Source organism: Canis lupus, chromosome 35, assembly GCF_011100685.1.
Source record: "Canis lupus familiaris isolate Mischka breed German Shepherd chromosome 35, alternate assembly UU_Cfam_GSD_1.0, whole genome shotgun sequence".
Taxonomy (NCBI): Eukaryota; Metazoa; Chordata; class Mammalia; order Carnivora; family Canidae; genus Canis; species Canis lupus.
Window position 1 is genome coordinate 14,416,563 of NC_049256.1, and position 26,604 is coordinate 14,443,166.

General features: G+C 37.9%; 1 protein-coding gene across 1 annotated transcript in view; it reads right to left on the reverse strand.

Moving 5' to 3' along the window:
* The window catches only part of RANBP9 (RAN binding protein 9), a 93,148-nt gene that overhangs the window by 52,427 nt on the left and 14,117 nt on the right, over positions 1-26,604 (reverse strand). The window lies entirely within an intron of this gene.

The following is a 26,604-nucleotide window of genomic DNA, read 5'->3' on the forward strand; positions in this document are numbered from 1 at the left end:
TAAAAAGTATACCATACACATAATGGGGATACCAAAAGAATAAGAAAGAAACTTGGGTATTTTAAGCAATAATGGCTGGGGATTTTTCCAAAATTAGTAATAGGCATGAAACCAAAACTTCAGAAAGCTTAGAGAATAAGAATACTAAATAGAATAAATTCCAAAACATCAACACCTAGAGTTATATTCAAGTTTCAGAAAATCAAAAAGAAAATCTTGAAATAAACTAAAGGACAAAATGAAACAAAAACTCACCTTTAAGGAGAGGGTTAAGAATTACATCAGACTTCCTCCCACAAATCATGCAAGCAAGACGACACTGGAGTGAAATCTCTGAGTGTTGAAAGAAAAAAAAACTAATCTAGAAACGAGTATCCAGCAAAATTATCCTTTAAAAGTTAAAGACAAATAGACTTTATCAGGCAAACAAAAATGGAAAGAACTGCCCAACAGACTTGCCTTGCAAGCAATTTTAAAAGTTCTTCAGAGAGAAGGAAAAAGCATAGGTGAGAAACTCAGATCTACATAAAGAAAAAGATGAGGAATAAATGAAGATAAAATAAGATTTTATTCTTCTTATTCTGAATTGACCTTAATTGTTAAAAACAGTAACGATGAATTGGGTAATTATAGGTAAGTGAAAATGAGAGCAATATTACCTGAGAAGGGAGGGAGGAATTGATCGTAGTCTGTTGTAAAGCACCTGCACTACCTATAAAATGGTAAATCTTTATTTTTATTTTAAAAGATTTTATTTATTTATTCATGAGAGACACAGAGAGAGAGGCAGAGACACAGGCAGAGAGAGAAGCAGGCTCCCCTCAGTGAGCCCGATGTTGGACTCGATCCCTGAACCCCAGGATCAGGCCCTGATCTGAAAGCAGAGCTTAACCACTGAGCCAGCCAGGCATCCTGGTAAAGTTTTATTCGAAAACCGACTTGTATTCATTGAAAATGTCTACTGCAAACCCTAGGGCAACTACCAATAAAATTTTTAAAAGACATATAATTGATATATTAAGACAGAAAAGAAAATGCAATCATAAAAAATGTTCAATTAAAACCAGAGAAGGGGGATCCCTGGGTGGCGCAGCGGTTTAGCGCCTGCCTTTGGCCCAGGGTGTGATCCTGGAGACCCGGGATCGAATCTCACGTCGGGCTCCTGGTGCATGGAGCCTGCTTCTCCCTCTGCCTGTGTCTCTGCCTCTCTCTCTCTCTCTCTCTCTCTCTCTGTGTGTGACTATCATAAATAAATAAAAATTTAAAAAAAATCATTAAAAAAAAATAAAACCAGAGAAGGGAGAAAACAGATTTAAAAAAAAAATAAAGCAAAAAAACCCAAACCTGATTAATAGCAAACAATTACAAATAACACTGACATTAACCCAGTTACAACAATAGCCACTTTCAATGTGAAAGGTCTAATTTACCAATTAAAAGAAACTGACAGATTGGATAAGAAAACAAGGCCCAAATATATGTCACCTAGAAGAAATGTGCTTTAAATATAAAGACACAGATAGATTAAAAGTAAAGGGATAGAGAAAGGTACACTATGCTACTTAATACTAATCAAGAGAAAGCAGGGCTAGCTGTATTAATTTCAAAGCAGATTTAACAAGGAAAATTACCACAGTTAAAGAAAAGCATTTCATAATGATAAAGAACCAATTCTCGAAGAAGACATAATGATCCTTAATATTTATGCACCTTATAACAAAGTGTCAAAAAATGTGAGGCAAAAACTAATGGAACTGCAAGGAAAAAGTAGTTAAACCCACTATTATAACTGGAGACATCAACAAATTTGCATTGGTAACTGGAAGACACAGCAAGCAGAAAAGAAGTTAGGATGTAGTAAAAGTCAACAGCACTCTCAATCAACTAGATTTCACTGACATTTACAGAATCCTTCTATTCTGTTCCAGTAACAGTAGAATACACTTCTTGTCACACTCACAAAACCATTCACCAAGACAGACCACCTTCTGCTCCAGCAATCACACTCCTAGGTATTTACCTAAATAAGCTGAAAACCAACATCCAGGCAAAACTTGCCCATGAATGTATATGACAGTTTTGTTTTTGTCAAAAACTGGAAGTAACCAAGATATCCCTTGATAAGTGAATGGATAAAACCTCTGATACACCTGCACAATGGAGTACTGCTATTCAGCGACACAAAGAAAAATCCATCAAGCCATGAAAAGACCAGGAAGACTCTTAAATGCATATTGTGAAGTGCAAAGAGGTCAGTATGAAAAGGCTACACACTGTACGATTCCAAGTATAACCTTCTGAGAAAGGTAAAATTATAGGGACAGTAAAAAAAGATCGGGGTTGCCAGGAGTGTGGAGATGGAGGGATGAACGGATGTTACTAGGAGGGGATTTTTACGGCAGCAAAACTATTCTGTATGACACTGTAATGGTGGGTACAGGATACTATGCATTTGCCAAACCCCACAGAAGTTACAATACGAAAAGTGAACTCTAATGTAATCTGAAGATATTAGTTAATAATACCAATACTGGTTTATCAATTATAGCAAATGTACACTAATGCAAGATATTAATGAGAAACTGGAGGAAGGAGGGATATATGGGAATTCTCTGTACTATCTGCTTAATTTTTCTGTAAATCTAAAATTGTCCTAAAAATGAAAGTCCACTATTTAGGGGGCAAAAACACCATAAATAAATATAAAGGGCCAACAGGTTAAAGAAATATTCCAGCATACATAATAATGAATTATCCTTAATATACAGTATGCTTAAAAATATTGTGGAAAAGATGTTCACACAAAAACCTGTTTGCAAAAACTCATAGCAGCTCTACTAATTCATAACTGACATATCAACAACACAAAGTTCTTAAACTGAATTAACTGCAGTAAGGCCTTACAATGGAATACTACTCAGTAATAAAAAGCAACAAGCTATTGGTACAAGCATTGATGTGGATTAATATCAAATGTATTAAAGTCTCAAAAATCACATATGATACAATTCCATTCATATGCCATCTCTATGGGTGTGGAGAAGGTTAATGGTCATTCTCTCTTAGAGAAGTATGGGAGAATGATGGAATTGTTTTGTATTTGATTATGGTAGTGGCTACACGACTCTGTGCTTTTGTCAAAACTCATACAGGACTGCACAAACCAAAAAAAAGTGAATTTTACTGTACATTAATTAAAGATAAATTTCAGGGGCATCTGGCTGGCTTAGCAAGTAGAGCATGCAACTCTTAATCTCAGGATCTTGAGTTCAAATCCCATGTTGGGTGCAGAGCCTACTTAAAAAGAAAAAAATTTAGGGGCACCCAGGTGGCTCAGCTGGCTAAGTGCCTTCAGCTCAGGTCATGATCCCAGGGTCCTGGAATCGAGCCCCACATTAGGCTCCCTATCAGTAGGGAGTCTGCTTCTCCCTCTGCCTCTCTCGGTGCTTGTGCTCTTGCTCGCTCTCTCAATTAAATAAAATCTTTAAAAAAATTTTTTTTAAGGGAATACTCTTTTCAATAAATTTTTTAAAAGATTTTATCTATTTATTCATGAGAGACACAGAGAGAGAGAGAGAGGCAGAGGCACAGGCAGAGGCAGAAGCAGGCTCCATGAAGGGAGCCCGACATGGGACTCGATTCCGGGTCTCCAGGATCACACCCTGGGCCGAAGGTGGCGCTAAACCACTGAGCCACCCGGACTGCCGAAGGGAATACTCTTAATAGAAAATGAGTAATATGGGATCCCTGGGTGGCTCAGTGGTTTGGCGCCTGCCTTTGGCCCAGGGCGCGATTCTGGAGTCCCGGGATCGAGTCCCACGTCAGGCTCCCTACATGGAGCCTGCTTCTCCCTCTGCCTGTGTCTCTCTCTCTCTCTCTCTCTCTGTCTACAATAAATAAATAATAAATAAATAAATAAATAAATAAATAAATAAATAAATCTTAAAAAAAATAAAAAGAAAATGAGTAATATTTGAAATAGGCACTTGGGGGGGGCGAAATATGAAAAATATTTGACCTTATTAGTAATCAAGGAAATCCTCCTCACAATGGCAAACCATTTTTCACTTAATGTATACTAAAATAATCAGTGACATACGCAAAGCTAGATACAAGAACAGCAGGGCTGTTTATGTTATTTAAAATCCAGGGCCAGCCTATATGTGTAACAATAAAGGAAAGCATTAAATGACTTTATACGCATATATTTAAACTCTGTAGCACTCATGTCCCCATCTCAAGAAGTCCCCACCCAGGCCCAGTGCACCGCAAATACAATGGGTAGAGGAAGAGATAGCCCTGTAACAGAGAAGCCAGCAAACTCTGGCCAGGCTCTGCTAGAATCCCCAATACCTCAAACAAAACAAATCTACATGGTTATTATAAATGCTGCTATAAAAAAATGTAAAGATATTAGACAATAATAGAGGAGGAAAGCATGTCAGGGAACAGTGCGTACGTACATTTGCAGAAAGGTAACTGACAAAGTTTTTCCAAAAGAGCTAATGCGGCCCTTTTGAGTGAAGTAATTCAACTTTTGGAAGCTCCAAAAGCCTGGTGAACTAGGTATTTGTGTCATATAGGATTAAAATTACCTTTAATTTAATCATAAAATTTAATCTTAATTTAATTATAATAATTCATTTAACCAGTGCCTTATTTGAATCTCAGAAGCAATTTGATCAATGTAACTTAACAAAAGTGTTCATGAATTTCAGAAATAATGAAAATTTCAAATTATACTAAACATTAGGTGTTCAGTAAGAATTCATCTAGTGGGTAAAACAGTAACCAATAAAATCCCTTGTTTGATGCTTGATGTTAAAATTTCAAATTCTGAGTAGTTTCTTCTTGTTACTCTAGGTACAAGAGGGATCTTTTCATCTTACAAGACATGAAAATTACTTAATACCTTTTGAAGTGAAATGTCTTATTTCTGTCAGATAGCATAATGACTGTGATAAAATAAGACGCTCAAATTAAAAGCACCAAAAGAGTTACTGCTTCAAGATACATTGGTGTATGTATATCTATTTCTATATATAGAAACTTATGACAGTTATCTATAACTCACGAGCTACCAATCTTAAACTTGTGTAAAAAAATATGACCATACATTCACTTCTTTATGTGAAAGAAAAAAACGTAACTACTTTCAACCATTAAAAGCTTCAGATATATATCCAATTAATGATTCATATAATAGTGCTATAAAATTAAACTAAAAAACATTTCATCAAAGCTGCAAATGTTCCTGTGAAAATATTTAATCAGGTTTTTAGGAAAATGCATATTTCAGGGTTAAAAAGCAATCACTAATCAAACCAGTTAAGAACTTCTAAAAAGGGGATCCCTGGGTGGCACAGCGGTTTAGCGCCTGCCTTTGGCCCAGGGCGCGGTCCTGGAGACCCAGGATCGAATCCCACGTCAGGCTCCCGGTGCATGGAGCCTGCTTCTCCCTCTGCCTGTGTCTCTGCCCCTCTCTCTCTCTCTCTCTCTCTCTCTGTCTCTCATGAATAAATAAAATCTTTAAAAAATAAAAAAGCATACAAAAAGAAAGCAATTGTCTAGAGAGCTAAGGTTCAGAAAGATTATGAACACATCAAAAATTATATGGGAAGAAACACATGAAACTTCACTTGATTGCTAAACTAATCATGCTTTTTATTGTTTATATTTTATATGATGCCCTGAACACCTTAAAAAGTTTCCAGGCCAAGGAGCCCCCGGCAAAGCTCCTTATCTCACTTCCACACACACTATCATGCCAGTATTTCCCTTGACCTAAATCATCCCAGAGTCAGGGACCAGAAAATCAGAAGCCACCACAATAGCCCAAAGCCCACGCAGATCCTTCCCACTGGCCCCTTCTAAACTGTTTAGTCCTGCCCTACTTTGCCTATCCCTTGGGAGCCCTGACCCAAGCCCCTCCCTTACTCCTGTCTCCTGCCATCTGACCAAAACCTGGTACTTCCCCTGGGACCCTTCGTGGCATATGGGACCTCCCTCTCTAGGAACTGTTAGTATAATAAACTTCCTTCCCAAGCCTTGTTCTTATTTCCTCCTACAGCTGTTAACCACTTTACCATACCATATCCAACATGTGCATTCTTAAAACAGCCACGATTACTATACAAAAATAATCTAAGAATATGAATATCTAAAATATTACAAATTACTGGGATCCCTGGGTGGCGCAGCGGTTTGGCGCCTGCCTTTGGCCCAGGGCACGATCCTGAAGACCCAGGATCGAATCCCACGTCAGGCTCCCGGTACATGGAGCCTGCTTCTCCCTCTGCTTGTGTCTCTGCCTCTCTCTCTCTCTGTGTGACTACCATAAATAAATAAAAATTTATTAAAAAAAAAACAAATTACTAATCACTGGATGATATCTGAGCTAACAGAATTAAGGTCAGAAATTTATAAGCAAATTTACAAGCAAAAGAAAATGGAAATAATTAACCACAATGCTACTATTCAAACCTAGAACATTTTGATTTCCTCTCTATGATGCAAAATTTTGTTCCAATTCCAATTCTCACAGCAAAGCAGCCACCTCACTCTCTATATATATACTGGACTACCCTTCTTCCTCAATCCCTCCTAAAGCAGAAGGATCATGGAAAACAAAACAGGCTCTACTACTTGCCTATGGAAAGTCCACCATAACATACGTCAACATTTCTCCCATTATTTCTAAAAGGGTTATAAAAATAAACGATACCCTTTTTTCCCCTAAAGATTTTATTTATTCATGAGAGACACAGAGAGAGAGGCAGAGACATAGGCAGAGGGAGAAGTAGGCTCCCTGCAGGGAACCCGACATGGAACTTGATCCCAGGACCCCAGGATCCTGACCTGAGCCAAGGGCAGATAATCACTGAGCCACCCAGGTGCCTCCAAAATAAACAGTACCTTAAAACAGGGAGTGCCTATGCTTATGAAGACAGCCTTCAAGTACCTATTCACTTATCCTGCCTTTTAAATAATAATTAAGACAATAAAACTCAAAGATCCATGAAAGTAGAACACTAGAGTTTGAGAGGTCCTCTAATAACTCTTTGTCAAGGAATCTCATTCTGCAGTTAATTACAACAACAAACCAACATAACTTGGTTTTCCTGACTTTAAAGTAGCCTGTTATAGTGTTAACCATAGAGTAAGGAAAATAATTTATAAATAAATAAAGTTAAAATATTAAATAAAAAAATTGCTTATTTCAATTTTATAAACTTTACAAGTTTATATCCATCATACCAAGTGAGGTGTACATACAAAACTATAAAGATTGTGGTGTATTTTATTGTTTGATTTTTTAGCAATAACCTTTTGCTTCACAAGTGTTAGAACTTAAAAGTTGACACTGGATCTTTAACACTTTTTAATAGGAAGTCTCCAATTTATAATACAAATAAATAAGATAATAGTGTTTTTACTTGCATCCTGTAAGACTTATATAAGAAAAAAATATAGGGGATCCCTGGGTGGCTCAGCGGTTTAGCACCTGCCTTGGGCCCGGGGGCGTGATCCTGGAGTCTCGGAATTGAGTCCCACAATGGGCTCCCTGCATGGAGCCTGCTTCTTCCTCTGCCTGTGTCTCTGCCCCCACCCCTGTCTCTCATGCATACATAAAATTTTTTTTAAAAATCTTAAAAAAAAAAAAAAATACATACAAGAAATGAAGAGAAACTAAATAGAACATAAGAGTAAATAGTCCCCATAGGAAAAAAAAAAATGGAACAGAGAAAATTTCCTAAGTAAACAAAGAAGGAAAGAAAAGGTTTTGTGAGCAAATGATAAAGAAGTTAGGCAACGAAGATCCAGCATACATTCATATTTGGAATGCCCCCCCCCCAAAAAAAAGCTATGTAATGGTACAGGATAAATACTGAAAATTATCATATGAGAAAATTTTCTGAAATAAAAGAAGACTTGAAATTATCATTTAAGGCCATACATGAAAAATAATACCAAGATATATTCAATACCTGCTCTTCAAAGAAAATTCTTTTGGCCGTCCAAGTGAAAGACCAAATGTTTTCTTAAGTAGGCTCCATACCCAGCATGGGGCCCAACGTGGGGTTTGAACTCACAACCCTGAGATGAAAATCTGAGCTGAGAGCAAGTGTCAAATACTTAACTGACTGAGCCACCCAACGATGCTAAGACCAATTTTCTTAGAAGGAAAAAAAGATGGCATAAGACTTTGACAATGATATTTCACACTCGAGTCAATGAAGCTCAAGAAAATACACACCAGGGATTTTATATCCAATCAAACCTTCAAATAAAACGGGTGTAATGGTCATAGTTATGAACCAGAAAGGACTAAATAATATGTTTCCAAGAGCCCTTCCTCAGTTCTCTACTAAAGAATTATCTTCAATGACAAAAAAAGACCAAAAAATAAAAAAAATAAAGAATGACAAAAAAACCCTAAGACAAGTTTTAGTATAAGGTCTGGTACAGAGTCATTAAACATATTGCATTTGTAACTAACATTAAATGATGACATAACAGAGCTGTAAATATATATGTGTATGTAAATACTATGTGCTTTTTATAACATGTAGATATAATAATATAACAAAATGGGGGAGAGTTTGCCAAAAAAAGGAATGAACTACTGATACGCTGGACTACCCACATGAATCTCAAGTGCGTCGTGCTGAGAAGAAAGCCTTACTCAAAGAGTTATATGGCATTCTGGTTTCAAATAAAAAAAAAAATTACAGAAATAGAAAACAGGATCGGTGGTTGCCAGGACTTTGGGGTAGGAAGAGGATTTGGGGTAGGTGATCAGAGGGAATTTGGAGAGATGAAGCCATAGTTCTGTTTCTTGGGGAACCTGGATCTGCCACTGGCTCAGGTCGTGGTATCAGGGTCCTGGGATTGAGCCCCAGATTATTATCAGGCTTCTTGATCAGTGGGGAATCCGCTTCTTCCTCTCCTTCTGCCCTTACTCCTGCTTAGGGTCTCTCTCGCATACTTGCTCACTCTCAAATAAATAAATATTAAAAAAAAAAAAAAAAAGGTTTGTTTCTTAACTGCAGTGGTTGTTACATGAATCTAAGCATTTGTCAAAATTCACAAAACTATATAGCCTCCTCCCAAAAAGTGGATTTTACTGCACGTATCAATAACAAAATTTTAAATAGCTCCCCCCCGCCCCCAAAAGATACTAGGGAAGAGAGGGGACCTGAAGAAGAGGTTACTAGGGGATTTCATTATTGCTCACAAAAGAGATTATCTTAAAAGGAAGGGCCTATAGGTTTTAGTATAAAAGCAACTTTCGAAATGTAAAACTACACTAACCTTTCCTCTACAGAGAGCAATGAAAATAGACATCGTAAAAAAAAAAAAAAAACAAAATTTAAGTCACAAAAATGTTTCAAGTTTCCTTTCACTCCTATCTCCAGCTAACCACTTCCCCAATCTAGAAGCAGCTACTGTCACCATTTATGTGTGATATCTGTTCAGAATTTTCTAAAGCACATTTGGTTATATAGTGGACCCTGAACAACATGGTTTGAACTGCATGGGTCCAACTTACACGTATTTTTTTATATTACAGTACTGTAAGTGTATTTTTTTTCTTCCTTAATCACATTTCCTTTACTCTAGCTTGCTTTATTGTATGAATATATAACAGATATAAAATATGTTTATCAACCATTTATGTTATCAGTAACAAATCTGGTCAACAGTAGGCTGTTAACAGTTAAGTTTCTGAGGAGTCAAAAGTTATACACAGAAAAGCTGGGGTAGCAATACTTCTATCAGACAAAATTGACTTTAATTTTTTTTTATTTATTCATGAGACACACGGGGGTGGGGGGGAGGGAGACACAGGCAGAGGGAGAAGCAGGCTCCACGTAGGAAGCCCGACGTGGGACTTGATCCCGGGTCTCCAGGATCACACCGTGGGCCGAAGGTGGCGCTAAACCGCTGAGCCACCCGGGGTGCCCCAAAATTGACTTTAAAACAAAGACTGCCAAGAGACAAAAATGTACTACATAATAAAGGTACCAACCCAAAAAGAGGAAATAACAGTTGTAAATATCTATGAACAACACTGGAACACCTAAATACATAAAGAAAATATTAACAGATATAAAGGGAAAAATGGACAGTAATAAAATAGTAGGGGATTTTAACACCTCACTCACACTAATAGATAGATCATCCAGATAGAAAATCATTGTAAATGACACATTGACCTGATGGACTTAGATATATACAAAACATTCCATCTAAAAACAACAGAATACACATTCTTTTCAGGTGCACGTGAAACATTCTCCAGTATAGATCATACAGTAGGCCACAAAACAGTCTCAATAAATTTAAGAACATGAAATCATACCATGCACCTTTTCTGATCACAGCAGTATAAAACTAGAAATCAATTATAAGAAAAACACTGGAAAATACAGAAACACATGGAGGCTAAAACAACATGCTACTAAACAACCAATGAGTCAATTAAAAAATTAAAAAATACACGGAGACACATGAAATGAAAATGGAAACACAAAAGACCAAAATCTCTGGGACACAGCATAACCAATTCAAAGAGGGAAATCTGTAGGGAAATTTTGTACCTTAAACCAAAAGAATCTCAAATAAACAACCTAGAGACTCCTGGGTGGCTCAGCGGTTGAGTGTCTGCCTTCCCAGGAAAGAACTTTTTTTTTTTTTTTTTTTTAAAGATTTTACTTATTTAATCATGAGAGAAGGGGGGGGGGGGGGGCACAGGCAGAGGGAGAAGCAGGCAAGCAGGCTCCATGCAGGGAGCCCAGTGCGGGACTCGATCCTGGGTCTCCAGGATCATGCCCCGGGCTGAGGGTGGCACTAAACCGCTGAGCCACTGGGGTTGCCCAGTAAATAACATCTTTAAAAAAATACTGCAAAAAAATAAAAAATATATATTTATTTATTTACTTATTTATATGGATAAAAAAATATATATATGTATATACACATATATATTTATATGGATAAATTCTTAGAAATAATCTTCCAAAATTGAATCAGGAAGAAACAGAAACTCTGAACAGACTTATTATTGGGAACAAAATTGAATCAGTAATCAAAAAACCCTCAACAAACAAAAGTCCAAGACCAGACGGATTTACAGTCAATTCTACAAAACATTTAAGAGGGACGCCTCGGTGACTCAGCAATTGGGCAGCTGCCTTCGGCTCAGGTCGCGGTCCTGGGATCTGGGATCAAGTCCCACATCAGGCTCCTACAAAGAGCTTGCTTCTCCTTCTGCCCATGTCTCTGTCCCTCTCTCTTTCTCTCTGTGAGTCTCTCATGAATAAATAAATAAATCTTAAAAAAATAAATTTAAAGAGCTAATGCCTATTTTCTTCCAACTATTCCAAAAAATAGAAAAGGAAAGCTTCCAAACACATTCTACAAGGCCAGCAGTAACATGACCAAAACCAGACAAAGACACTACAAAAAAAGAGAACTACAGGCCAATACCCTTGATGAACAAAGATGCGAATGTCCTCAACAAAATAATAGCAAATCACATTCAACAATACATTAAAGGATCATTCACCATGATCAAGTGGAATTTACTCCAAGGAGCCAACAAAGATGGTTCAATATATACAAATCAATCAACACGATACACCACATTAGCAAGAGAAAGGATACAAATCATATGACCATCTCAACAGAAGCAGAAAAGGCACCTATAACTCAACAACCATTTTTTTAAAAAGGTTTTATTTATATATTCGTGAAAGACATAGAGAAAGAGAGGCAGAGACACAGGCAGAGGGAGAAGCAGGCTCTATGCAGGGAGCCTGATGCGGGACTCGATCCTGGGACTCTGGGATCATGTCCTGAGCCAAAGGTAGATAGATGCTCAACCCCTGAGCCACCCAAGCAACCCCACTCAACATCCACTAATGATCAAAACTCTCAACAAAGTGAGTTTAGAGGGGACATACCTCAACATATAAAGACCATATATGAAAAAACTCACAACTCACATCATATTCAGTAGGTGAAAACTGAGAACTTTTCCTCTAAGATCAGGATAAGATGAGACCTGGCTACGTTTAGTTAACATAGTCTCAGAAGTCTCAGTCAAAGCAATGAGACAAGAAAAAAAATAAAAGGCATCCATATGGGTAAGAAAGAAGTTATACTGTCACTATTTGCAGATGATGTAACACTACACACAGAAAACCCTACAAATTCCACCAAGAACTATTAGAAGTAATAAATGAGTTCAGTAAATTTGTAGTATACAAAACTAACACACAAAAACTGGTTGTGTTTCTAAACTAATAACCAAGTAACAGAGAAGAAAACAATTCCACTTGCAACTGCATCAAAAAATAAAATATCTAGAAATAAACTTAACTAAGGAAGTGAAACTATAAAACTATAAAACACTGATGAAAGAAATTAAAGATGGCACAAACGAAAAGCTATCTCATGCTCATGGATTGGAACAATATTGTTAAAATGTCCATATTACCCAAAGCAATCTATAGATCCAATGTAATCCATATCAAAACACCAACAGCATTTTTCACCTAAGTAGAACTATACTAACATTTGTATGGAACCACAAAAGACCCTGAATAGTTCTCAAAGCAATCTTGAGAAAGAAGAACAAAACTGGAGGCATCATAATCCCAGGTTACAAGATATACTACAAAAAAAAGCTATTCAAAACAATATGGTGGCACAAAGATACACACACAGACCAAAGAAACAGAATAAAAGGTTCAGAAATAAACCCACACTTTTTCTTTTAAAAGATCTTATTTATTTATTTGAGACAGAGAGACAGCATGAGCAGGGGGAGGGGCAGAGGGAGTAGCAGACTCCCAGCTGAGTTGGGAGCCTGATATGGGTCTTGATCCCAGGACCCTGAGATCATTAGCTGAGCCGAAGACAGATGCTTAACCAACTGAGCCACCCAGGAGCCCCTAAACCTACATTTCTAAGGATAATTCCTCTATGACAAAGGAGGCAAGAATATGCAATGGGGAAAAGATCATGTGTTCAATAAATGGTGCTGGGGAAACTGGTCAGCTATGTGCAAAACACTGAAAGTGGACCACTTCTTCACACCATACACAAAAATAAACTCCAAATAGATTGAAGACTTAAATACAAGACCTGAAACCATAAAACTCCTAGAAGAAAACATAGGCAGGAATCTGCGACATTATCCTTAGTAACATTTTTCTAGACAGGTCTCCTCAGACAAGACAAATAAAAGCAAAATTACTGGGACACTAAAGAAAAAGGTTTTGCATAGTATTAAAAAAAAAAATAAAACCCACCAACAAAAGAAAAGGGCAACCTACTGAATGGTAGAAATTATCTGCAAATGATGTATCCAATAAGGGGTTAATATTCAAAATAAATATATAATATTCAAAATAAATATATAAATATATTTATAAATATATAAATAATATTCAAAATAAATATAAATATATAATATATAAATAAGTTTATATAAACATTTTGAATACATAATATTCAAAATAAATATATAATAAATATATAACATTCAAAATAAAATATAAATATATAAATAAATAATATGATATTCAAAATAAATATATAATAAATATAAATATATAAATATTCTACATATATATATATATAAATATTCTACATATATATATATATATATATAAAACTTACACAACTCAGTAGAGGGGGGCAAAATAATAACCCAATCAAAATTGAGCAGAGGAGATGAATAGACATTTTTCCAAATAGGGCATATATAGACAGCCAATGGAAACATGAAAAGATGCTCAACATTACTAATCCCCAGGGAAATGAAAACCCAAACCACAATGAGATTATTTTACACCTATCCAAATGGCTGAAATGAAAGAGACAAGAAATAACAGGTACTGGAGAGGATGCAGAGGAAAGGGAACCCTCTGCACTGTCGGTGAGAATGCAAACTGATGCAGTCGCTATGGAAAACAGTATGGAGGTTCCTCAAAAAAAAAAAAAACCCGAAAAGATAAATACCAGATGATCCAATAATCCCATTACAGGTATTTACCAAAGAAAACAAAAACACTAATTTGAAAAGATGCATCATCTATATGTTAACTGCAGCATTTTTACAAAGACCAAGATATGGGAGCAACTAAATGTCCATTAACAGATGAATGGATAAAGAAAATGTGATACAAACACAAAATGGATACACACAATGAATATTACTCCACCATAATTAAAAAGAAAACAAAAAAATAACCACCACCACCAAAACAAGAAGGCAACCTACTGAGTGGTAGAAATTATCTGTGACCATGGATGAATCTAGAAGGCATTACACTAAGTGAAATAAGCCAAAGACAGATATCATTTATATGTAGAATCTAAAAAAAAAAAAAAAAAACTGAACACACACAAATAGAAATCATATAGCAACCAATATTCTTTTTAATAATAATATTGGTATTTTAATTTAGAAATATATAGTTATGTTCCAGTACAAAACAAATAAAAAATTATGTCAATAACATTAGAAACAAAGATTTTCAGATTAAGAAAGAGATACTAGTGTAAAATTAGAGAATTCAAGTAAAACTACTTGAAAACTGCACTCTAGGGATCCCTGGGTGGCGCAGCGGTTTGGCACCTGCCTTTGGCCCAGGGCGCGATCCTGGAGACCCGGGATCGAATCCCACGTCGGGCTCCCGGTGCATGGAGCCTGCTTCTCCCTCTGCCTGTGTCTCTGCCTCTCTCTCTCTCTCTCTCTCTCTCTCTCTCTCTGGGTGACTATCATAAATAAATAAAAATTAAAAAAAAAAAAAGAAAACTGCACTTTACTTTGAAATGCATTTAAAAATAACATGGATTGACAGATGGACATATCTGTGGTAAAGCAAATACAGCAAAATTTTAACTCTAAAATCTAAGCGGTGGGGATCCCTGGGTGGTTCAGCGGTTTAGCGCCTGCCTTCGGCCCAGGGCCTGATTCTGGAGTCCCAGATCGAGTCCCACATGGGGCTCCCCGCATGGAGCCTGCTTCCCCCTCTGCCTGTGTGTCTGCCTCTCTCTCTCATGAATTAATAAATAAAACCTTTAAAAAAAAAAAATCTAAGTGGTGAGTGAGTGATCACTGCATTAACTCTTCTGTATGTCTGGGAAGTTGGGGAGGAAAACTGCTTAGAATCTGTACTGTCGGGGGGGCCTGGGTGGCTCAGCTGGTTGAGCTGCCAACTGGATTTCAGCTCAGATCATGATCTCAGAGTCCTGGGATTCAGCTCTGCATGGGGTTCCGCACTCAGCAGGGAGTCCACTTGAGGATCCATATCTCTCTCTCTCTCTCTCTTTCTCTCCCCATCCCTCTACCCTACCCTCTATCTCTCTCAATAACTCTCAAAAAAAAAAAAAAAAAAAAAAAAGGCGATCTGTACTGTTAAATTACAAACAGAGATACAGTAGGATGAAGCTCAACTTTTAATCAGCCTGTGTTCCATCCAAGAACAATTACCACTCTGTAATCATTTTAAACATGTTTTCAACCGTTCCTCCTGAGAAACCTATCCAAACTGCCAGATCACCGACAAAGTCAAAAGGTCTAGGACCAACTGACCATTTCTCCATATTCTGAAATGCTTGCTTTGCTTTCACCTAAATGATTCCAGCAGTCAGGAAGCAACAAGCACTCCACATATCTGAGATAAACACAAATAGACTGGTTGCAAACTGGTTTTCTGGTTCTGAAAAAGTAAAACTCGACTTCAAGTAATATATTCATTATGACAAAGCTATATGGCCTTTTAGTTATATTGAAAGATGATGGGTATTTTCAAGACATTATTAAAATGAGATTTTTCCCTCTGATTTTTCATTAAATTCATCCTAAGGTAAAACTATAGGTAGTGGCACACGTGAGAATAATATATTTTATTATTCAAATATATCTTAAGTCGATTTTTTTTCCCTCAGAGTAAAGCTAAAATTTGTTTGAATAGAGAAAAAAAAAAAAAGTGGAGAATACACCACAAAATGTCAATTGTGTTTAGTATATATGGGTGTAGGACTGCAGATTCTTTTTAAAATAGTTATGCTTTTTTCTGCTTCACAGGATTTGACTTCTCCTTTTGCATTAAAAATGCATTACCTCATAACTACAAAAAGAGTTCTTGAAAAAAATCCATATGCACTTGCTGGGTATAAAAAAACCGATGGGAGTGAGGGGTGGGGTTAGGATGATTTGAGATTAGTGCACTGAAAAAAGATAACCGACTCAAGAATAATTTGAGAAACATGATGGTGGTACTGTCCCCTAGGTCACTCTTCCCACACTTACCGGGGACTTGGTTAACTAACACTTTCCTCAGCACTACAAATAGCTCCCATCACCTTCGGTCAGCTCTAAAGGCAGGTAAAAGAAGTAACACCTAACACGTGCTCTGTACAAGGCCCGGAGCTGGGGGTATGCCTCCACTCAGTCCACATATTCCTCCAGCACCGATTTTTGCCAGTATCGTTCTACATACACACTGGGACTACCACGCTAGGGAACGAAACAGACCAAAAATGCCTTCTGCTTCTCTTCGTGTAAGTTGTCTTTCACTACTACATCCAAACCGGCATCCCCAGCAATTCCAGCTCAAGAATCTTATCACATCTCCTCTTCAACCTCACTTAACACAGCAATATATACATCTCTCCATATTGCCTGAGTTTACCAGCTCCTTACGGATTTCTTCATTATCCAGCCTAAACTAAAACTGGCCATTTCAATATTCTGCCAGTAACCTCAATGTACAACTGTTCTTCCGATTTACCTATCATTTCCCATCCTGTATCAATCATACAATTCAACCTTCCTCCCTAATCAGCCAAGTACGTTGAGAAAAATGTTGTTACATATGTAAACTGCTGTCACAACAAATTCCTCGTTCTAAATCTCGTGGTTCCTCAATACTTTTACTTTTCTGATCAATATTTTTATCTATATGGAGGGACAACACAGATGAAGCTGTGAAAAAGACAGAAATCTGTGCTCTCGTGGAGCTAACACTCTCACTCTCACATGGAAGACGGATCTTAATTTAAATAAACAATTATGAACCTGCAGAAGGCTTGAAGAAGCAGTACAAGGGGCCATAAGAAGAGGTGACAGGAGCCTAACCTAGCTGGGAAGAAGAAAGGTTGTTATGAAAGGTTTCCTGAAGCAGAGATACTTCTGTTCCATTCAATTCCATACTCCATCCTATATTCCTAAATTATTTAAAATCCACCCCACCACCCCCCAAGCAAAGGAATTCACCTCCTCAATCCTTCTTCGGACTCACAGTGACTCCTCCTCAACTGATTCATAAAACCAAGTTTCTCCCACCCAAAAGGAAGTTGGAGTCATCTTTCTGGAGAGTCATTTGGCCACTGCATCACAAGTCTTAAAAATATGCGTATCTTTTCCTTTGATCGGATAATTCTACTTCAAGAAATATTTCCAAGGAAACAGAAATAGATTTCGTGCATAAAAATTATAATAGTGAAAGGAGTTTACTTAAATAACAACAGAATAGTTATGGATGTGCCTTAATATGGGTAAAACAAATTATGTTGCAGCCAAAAAGTAAAGGAAAAAGAAAAAAGATGTTCGGGGCTTTTAATCCTACAGGAAAATGCTTATAAGAAATGTAAGAAATATGCAATGATACATACAGTAAATAAAAAATAAAACAATGTAAATATCTGTAAAATACAGAATAATTATGTTTTTGTTTTTGTTTTTTGTTTTTTTTTATTTATGATAGGCACACAGTGAGAGAGAGAGGCAGAGACACAGGCAGAGGGAGAAGCAGGCTCCATGCACCGGGAGCCCGACGTGGGACTCGATCCTGGGTCTCCAGGATCGCGCCCTGGGCCAAAGGCAGGCGCCAAACCGCTGCGCCACCCAGGGATCCCCAGAATAATTATGTTTAAATATAAAAAAGCATATCTACAAAACCTGGAAGGAAACAAGTTGAATTTTTAATAGCAATTATACAAGATTATAATTTTCTTCCTCATATTTTTCTCTACCCTTTTGAATTTTTCAATTAGCAGTGTATTATTTTGCTGAATGGATAGAGAACTGTTTCCCACAATAGCAACACAAGTTATGCAGCCCACTGGCTCCACTGTTTCCATTCTTCACCTCTGTATCTGACATACTACACCTGCTCACCTGCTTCCATCCCAACTTTAAGGCAATTACTGTAACAAGGATTAACAGTACATAGTGAGAAACTGGTGGGCACTTCAGTCCTGTTTATTGACTTTCGTGACTTCTCGTACAGTAAGTCTTCCTCTTTTCTCTGATCATTTCTTCTCAGAATCTTTAGCTAGTTCCCTCCTATATATCCAATAAATACAGCGTTTCAAGTGTCTGTGCTAGGTCTTTTTTATACTACATACTTGGGTGACTGATCACATCGATCCCTATGGCTTTAACAACTTACATTCTGATGACTCCAAAATCCACCTATAGCTCCGCTCTCTATCCATAAAAACCCATAGCTTTACTATTAATTATCTGGATGTCCCACAGCAATTCAAACATTGATCCCATCGTCTGCAACTTCAAAGTTCCACTTCCCTCCAGTATTTTTTTTTTTTTTTTGTTTAGTCTCCAGAGACCTGGAAGTTATCCTTAACTCCTTCTTTCTCAACAGCCACCCTCACCACTCCCACCTCCCAACTAAGGTGGGTTTATTTTTTTTCTGTCCCAGACAGCTATCGCAGCTGTCAACTTCCTCACTAACTCTACCACACAGATTAAGCCCTCAATTTAAAATCATAATAGCCCAACTGGTCCTCTTGATGTCAGTCTCAGACCTCTTATTTTCTGTATCACCATCAGACTAACCTCTGTAAAATGTAAATCCAAGCACTATCGCATTCCCTTGCTTAAAAACAGTACCTAAGAGACAAAAGACAATGCCCATCAGTATGAGAAGCCCCTTCATGATCATGTCTACACAGAATCTTCCCACAAAACTTTGTGCTGGTTTTTCTCCATCAGCAACAGCAGCATCAAGTATGTGCATGCACCTACTCATCCTATGAGGTTGGCACTATTATTTCCATTTTACAGATAAGGAAACAGAGTTTGACCAAAAGTACAAAGCCATAGAATTATTAAGTGGCAGACCCAACATCTGAACCTCCATCTGTCCAATCCCAAAGTCCTTCACTGTATTACTTGGCAAAAGTAACTAATCAGCTTCTAAAATAGATATTCAACTTTAAAACCTGTTCAGCCCGGGTGGCTCAGCGGTTTAGCATCACCTTCAGCCCGGGGCCTGATCCTGGAGACCCGGGATCGAGTCCACATCAGGCTTCCTGCATGAAGCCTGTGTCTCTCATGAATAAATAAAATCTTAAAAATATAAATAAATAAAAATAAAAAATAGAAACTGTTCATAAATGATCTCTGGGTGATCTCTAGGAAATAAGTCTAAGTAAGGTCAATGAGGGCTAAAAGACAGGAAGAAGCAAGAGACTCAACTTTAACTTTCTTCATAACTATCAACAAGCTTTCTCTGGAGGCTTCCTGCACGATCTTCCAGTACACTTGGTCACTTCCTCCATCATACTTCTCCTCTAGTTTGTTCATATGTCTATTACTATAAATATTTTAACCTACACTTAATAAATTGTAATTTATTGACATGCTTAAGTCCCTTCTTACCTGAGAACTTCTGGAGGGCAGGTACCTTGTCTTAGGCCAATCCATCCTTATAAATCTTAGGTTCCTAGCACATAATAGGTATCCAACAAATTAAACCACCACCTCCTCCTCTGCTGTTTAAAATCTCTCACAATCCATCCATCCCTAGGCATCAGCCTCATAACCCAACCCCTCTATCTCTAGCCATCTTTCATGCTACTATCACACACCATGTCCAACGCCCTGCACCCCCCCCCGCCCTGCTCAGTACTGCCTTTTTATTTTTTTAAGATTGATTGATTGATGATAGACAGAGAGAGAGAGAGAGAGAGGCAAAGACACAGGAGGAGGGAGAAGCAGGCTCCATGCCGGGAGCCCGACACAGGACTCGATCCTGGGACTCCAGGATCGCGCCCTGGGCCAAAAATAGGTGCTAAACTGCTGAGCCACCCAGGGATCCCAGTACTGCCTTTTTAAAACAGGTATCATATCACTGTCCTACTAAAAAGACTGAAGGCTATTATCTATAGAGTATTCCCTTCTCAGAACTATCATGAATACTCTAGAATCTATTTCCAATCTTGCCTCTGGAAACTCTTCACCATAATCCCTCAAGTCTCCAACAATCCTGGGCCACAGACCTCAGCCAAAGATAACATATAGTTCCAGTGCTCCCCTGAGACTAATTCCACCACTATCACAGTCTGGAATATTTTTCCCCAGAAGAGCTTCTCAAATTCTTAATCATTTTGTTAGGCCTACCACTACTACCTTTCTTTATAAATATGCTTCCTTGAGCTAGAATTAACCACCATCCCTGCAGATGTCCCATCTACTCTCTTGCTCCTTTTTTTTTTTTTAAATAAGAATTAATCGCCTTTTTAAAAAGATTTTATTTATTTATTCATGAGAGAGAGAGAGAGAGAGAAGCAGATACACAGCCAGAGGGAGAAGAAGCAGGCTCCATGCAGGGAGCCTAATGTGGGACTCGATCCCAGGTCTCCAGGATCACACTCTGGGCTGCAGGCGGCGCTAAACCACTGCACCACTGGGGCTGCCCTACTCTCTTGCTCCTAAATGGATTAGTATGTCTTATTTTTTAAAAAACATTTTATTTATCTATTCATAACAGACACAGAGAGAGGCAGAGACATACACAGAGGGAGAAGCAGGGGAGCCTGATGCGGAACTCCATCCCAGTACCCCAGGATCAGACTGGAGCCGAAGGCAGACGCTCAACCATTGAGCCACCCAGGTGCCCCTGGTTAGTATGTCTTAATTTAGAGTACTTGTTTAAGTCTGCTCCTTGCCCTGTCCCACTGTACCCGCCAATGACTCTGACATTCCTTGTGGGCAAGGACCCACACATAGTTCAGTCCATGCCATTGGGTTTTACTAAGTGTCAGGTCCTCTACTAGGAGCTATGGATAAGACGGAGATGAACAAGATAATTTGAAAATAAAAAGATAATTTCATATTTATATTCAGCTGCCAACAATGCCTGACACATCATATGTGTTCAGTATATATTTGCTAAGTCAATAAATACATTGCTTACTTGATACCTTTGTTCACTTTTTCCATTCTCTTGTTCACTGAGTTTCCATTTGCTGCTTATCACCCATCGAAACCAGAAGGGAAGACCTTTTAAAGCCTTTTAAAACTGAATGTGAAGACAGGCCTTTATTTCTCTTCCATTCCCCCAGAAATAATCCAGAAAGTCAGCAAGCATAGAAGGAACACTCTAAGGACTGCACTTTATTATCAGAAGAATTCAGGGACAGAACACAGAGACTGGATTACTTGCTAGTTTCTCCTGAATCACTGGCACAGTGGCACCAATATTTTGCTCAAAAAGCTAAAAGTACCATACTCATAATAAATTATAATTCTAAAAATATTCAAATAAAAAATTTATCACCTCTCACATTTAAAATTAACTGTACCTTCACTGTGTTAGTATGTATAATTTAAAACTTGAACAAAAATCCTGCACTGAAAGTAGATTCATGAGACACAGGCTGCTTTTAGAAATCCATCTCAGTGGTCAACAATCATTAACAAGAACACAAAAATAAACAGCCTTTAAATATGTCTCCTAAAAAAAAGTTATACAGACAAGGTGATATAGGTGATTTAACTTTTTGTTATGAAATGCATTAGAAAATTATTTTTTTAATTAATTATAAAACTTAGGCTATTGTGTCCCAATAAATAAGCTTATTTTCTTGAACATATACAAAATTACGTTTAGTTTAAACGAAAATCTAAGGGGCACCTGGGTGGCTCAGCTGGCTAAGCATCTGCCTTCGGCTCAGGTCATGATGCCAGGGTCCTGGGATGGAGCCCTGCATCCTGACTCCTTGCTCAGCGAGGAGCCTGCTTCTCCCTCTCCTCTCAGCTCCTGCTGTCACTATCTCTGTCTCTGTCTCTCTCTCTCTCTCTCTCACATAAATAAATTAATATATAAATAAAACCATTAAAAATAAATAAGTGAAAATCCAAGCCAAAACTCAAAAAATATTTCTTTCACTCACTAAAAGGAACTTCCTTCCAGCCTTATTTCTTAGGCATAAGGTATAAGTAACAATTATCATAATCACATTCCTAATATCCCAAGGCAGACCCAGAAATAATGCATATCACAGATAAATTAAAAGGTAATTCATACTCAACTCCCACTATGTCATAAGGAAACTTGCTGCACTGACCAACTTATCATAAAACATGATCTTGGACCTAAACATTTATTTACATGCTCTAATCCTGGATAAACACACTGTTTAAAAGAAACTTAAATTTCAAATTGAGCATAATAAAATCTCAGATGAGCACGTATCACTGCAAATGAAAAGTGACTAACAGCTGCTCTTTCTGGTCCATTCTTTACAGAGATGTTGGGATTTTAGTAAGGAATTTTTAGTTTTCTTAACACAATTAAATACATGTCCAGAAAGACATTACTTCCTCAAAATTAGCAATATGACTTGCTCTTCTTTCATAAATGAATTGTGCCTCCCTTCCAAAAGCAGGGGGTTAGACCCAGAACTCTGTTCAAAAAATGTACAAGATAAGATCTGCCCAGATATACAACAGTTTTCTCCAAGAATACACAGGACCTAAGTCTTATTCAACCATTCGTTCATATGGATGCTAGCTATCAATTACGTACCAGAACTACAGAACATTAAATAGTCCCTTACCCTCGATCCTGGAGTTTATTCCACCAGTAGGCAGACAATTTAAACATATAGATAATACAATTACAGTCTGGCCAAAATGTAAAAGAAGTATATTAAAGGCATAATCCTATTTGGGGGAGGAGAAAGGCCATCAAAAAAGGACCTTTAAACTGGAGCTGAAGAGTAATTAGTTAAGCTGGGCAAACGATAGAGACAAGAGAATGTGAATATAAGAGAGAAGGCAAGAGCCTGCAGAAAGAACTAGAAATACAAGCCAGCATGTACAGTCGGAAAAGTACAAACAGTACTTATGGGACTACACTGCTATCTACCCAATGCATTTTTTTTTTTTTTTTTTACAGAGAGCCAATTCTGATTAAAAGCAGATCCTTGGGAGTACGTTCTAACCTAAAAAGTCTGTCCCACCTCTCTCTTTGGGGTCATTTTATGTTGATTCAACTCTGTTTAGCATCCTTTCTATTTTCTGGGGCTTATTTCTTCAAGCCTAAGCATGCATCCAGGTGGAAATGGAGATTAACTGGATGCCCAAGTTAGAGCTTCCACTGCACAGGAAGGAGAGGATGTGTAAGGATCTTGAATTTAACTGGAGTAAATGACAAAACAAAAACTGCCCTATGAAACACTCCATCCAATCTAGCTGTCAATTCAGTATTTTTAAGCATATCTGTAAGTCATTTCTTAACCACTTCCACATCTGTTGACATATGATTAATTTAAAATCAAAACAAAGGGGCGCCTGGGTGGCTCTGTTGGTGAAGCGTCTGCCTTCAGCTCAGGTCATGATCTCAAGGTCCTAGAATTGAGCCCCTCTGTCGGGCTCCCCTGCTCAGTGGGGAGTCTGCTTCGCCCTAGCCCTCACCCATGCTGTCACCACCTCTTGCACTTGTGGACTCTCTCTCTCAAAGAAATAAATCTTTTTCAAAGAATCAAAATAAAGGAATTGTTGAGTTTGTTAAAAAAGGGAGGATAGATAAGAATTAAAGACTCTTTAACACCATTTATCATTAGAGAAATGCAAATTAAAACCATAACAAGAAACCACTAAGATACCTATTATGAGAGCTAAAAATTTTAAACCAAAAAACCTGATAATACCAAGCACTTCTAAAAGGAGGCAAAGCAACAGGAACTTTCATACACTGCTCGTGGGAATGCAAACTAGTACAGTCGCTCTGCAAAACAATTTGGCAGTTTCTTAAAAGTTAAAAATGCACTTAACACACGATCCAGCAATCCCACTCCTAGATATTTACCCAACTGAAATGAAAACTCAAGTTTACACAAAAACCTGTACATAAATGTTTATAGTGGCTATATTCCTAATTGCCAAAAACTGGAAACAACCCAGATGTCCTTCAATTGAGCAGTGTGGATAAGCACACTGTGGTTGGCTCAACTATACAATCAGCAATGAAAAGAACTGATCTACCAATATATCCGACAACAGGAATGAATCTCAAATGTATTACACTAAGTGAAAGATGCCAAAATTAGAAGACTGCACACTCTGATTCCATTTATATGCCATTCTAGAAACAGCAAAACTAGAGAGAGAAGACCAATCAATGGTTGCCACCAAGAGACGGGAAAGAATCATCCACCAAGGGGCATAAAGGAATTTGGCGGGGGGTGGGGGGTGGGGGGGGGTGGTGATGGAACTGTTTTATCACTGATCTTTGAACAACGGGTGGTGCGGGGACACAGATCACCCACCTCCCACCCCTGCCACCACACAAGCTGAAGATCCCATATGACTTTCACTGTCTCCAAAACTTAACTATTAATAGCCTAATGTTGACTGGAAGCCCCACCAGTACCATAAAGTTAATACATATTTTGTACGTTATATGTATTATATGCTGTGTTCTTACAATAAAGCTAGAGAAAAGGAGATGTTATTAAGAAAATCATAAGGAGGAGAAAATGTATTTCTAGTGCTGTCCTGTAGTTATAAAACATGTCCACATAGACCCGTGCAGATCAAACTTGTATCATTCAGAGGCCAACTGTATATCAACTGTGGTGGTGGTTACAAGACTATACATATCTGTCAAAACTTGCAGACCTGCACACCAAAAATTATAAATCTACAGTATGTAAAAATCACCTAATTTTAAAACTGAAAGAAAAAAAAAAAAAAACGAATGAGGGATGCTGGCAACAAAAACATGAGACTGGGGGGATCCGTGGGTGGCTCAGGTGATCCTGGAGTCCTGGAATCCAGTTTTGCATCAGGCTCCCTGCTTGGGGGCTGCTTCTCCCTCTGCCTGTGTCTCTGCCTCTCTCTCTCTCTCCGCCCCCCTGTGTCTCTCATGAATAAATAAATAAAATCTTTAAATAAAAACAACAATAAAATGAGACTGAGAAGTCACAATGGAGTAGGACTGTAGGTTTTAGACTGTAGCCTCAAAGCAAGAGGGGTACCAAATGATCTCAAGAAGGGAACAGACGCATTTCAGTTATGTTAAGAACACTGACAACTGTTGCAGACTGAAGTTTAAGAGTGAAACAGGGAGCAACTGGGAGACCTCTGAACCTACCACCTAGATAATTTAGGGGTAAATCAGCAAACCCAAGGCAGAGGCCATGGAGATGGAGAGGGGAAGTTCAAGACAGGAAGTTCTCAAGGTTCTAGCAACAGTGAAACCATTAACCAAACTGATGCTGAGAAAAAGACCTTAAACAAGCTACACTGAAATACCCCGTGGGGCACTCAAATGGAAACATCGGGTTAGTTTTATAGGTCTAGAGCTCAAGGGAATAACTAGAGATGTAGCTTTAGAGTTGACATTCATCAGGGTGTTTGCAGCCATGAACATATAAGGTCAAGATCACGCAAGGACAGAACACGTAGAGTAGAAAAGCAGAGAATCCCACAATCATCATGAGCAACACCAGCACGAATGAGGTTGATGGTATAATTTCTAATAAAAAGGCTTGGTTGAAAAAAAAAAAAAAAAAGGCTTGGTTGCCTTGGGAAAACTGAGGCAGTTCAATAAAAAGTTATCAGTGAATTTCTAAGGCTATACGTACTTTCTACTTTCCACACTGTTGCCAAGGAAAAATTCAGAATAATTATTAAATATGGTTGTTTGTTTGATTTTTGTTTTGGTTTTTTTTTTTTTTGTTTTTTTGTTTTTTTTTTTGGTTAAACATAGAAGCACCACTAACAGAGGTTAAATGATTCACTTCAATGCAGGTCAACTTAATAACTAACTCAACTGGGCCAACTCACCCAGTAAGTTTATCTTGGGAGTTGGACTAATGACTCTATGGATGTTTTGAAGGACCTCTGATACCACAATGAAGTTATCAGGAAATACCATAGGACAGACCCAGTGATTCTAGGTAATTAGCTCTTCATCAGAGATATGCACCAAAATGCCCTGTAAAGCCTACTCAGAACATGTATCCTGCCCAAGCTCTGCTTCTGAAAACAATGATTTTGGAACTTTTAGGGTAAGGCCCCAACTACTACATTTGTAATAACTCCAGAAGTGATTCTGATGTACACACACATACTACACACTAATCCCAAGATGAAAGGCAATGCTATAAAAGTTGGTTCCTGGATCTACACAGAGCTCTCATTTGGAGGCTTTCATAACACATCCTAATCCCTGGGAACTACCTCCAATTGAGAGCATACAAACATATTTCCCTGATCTAAACCCAAAATTCTAAGTCTCAACCCCTATGAAACACCTATGAATC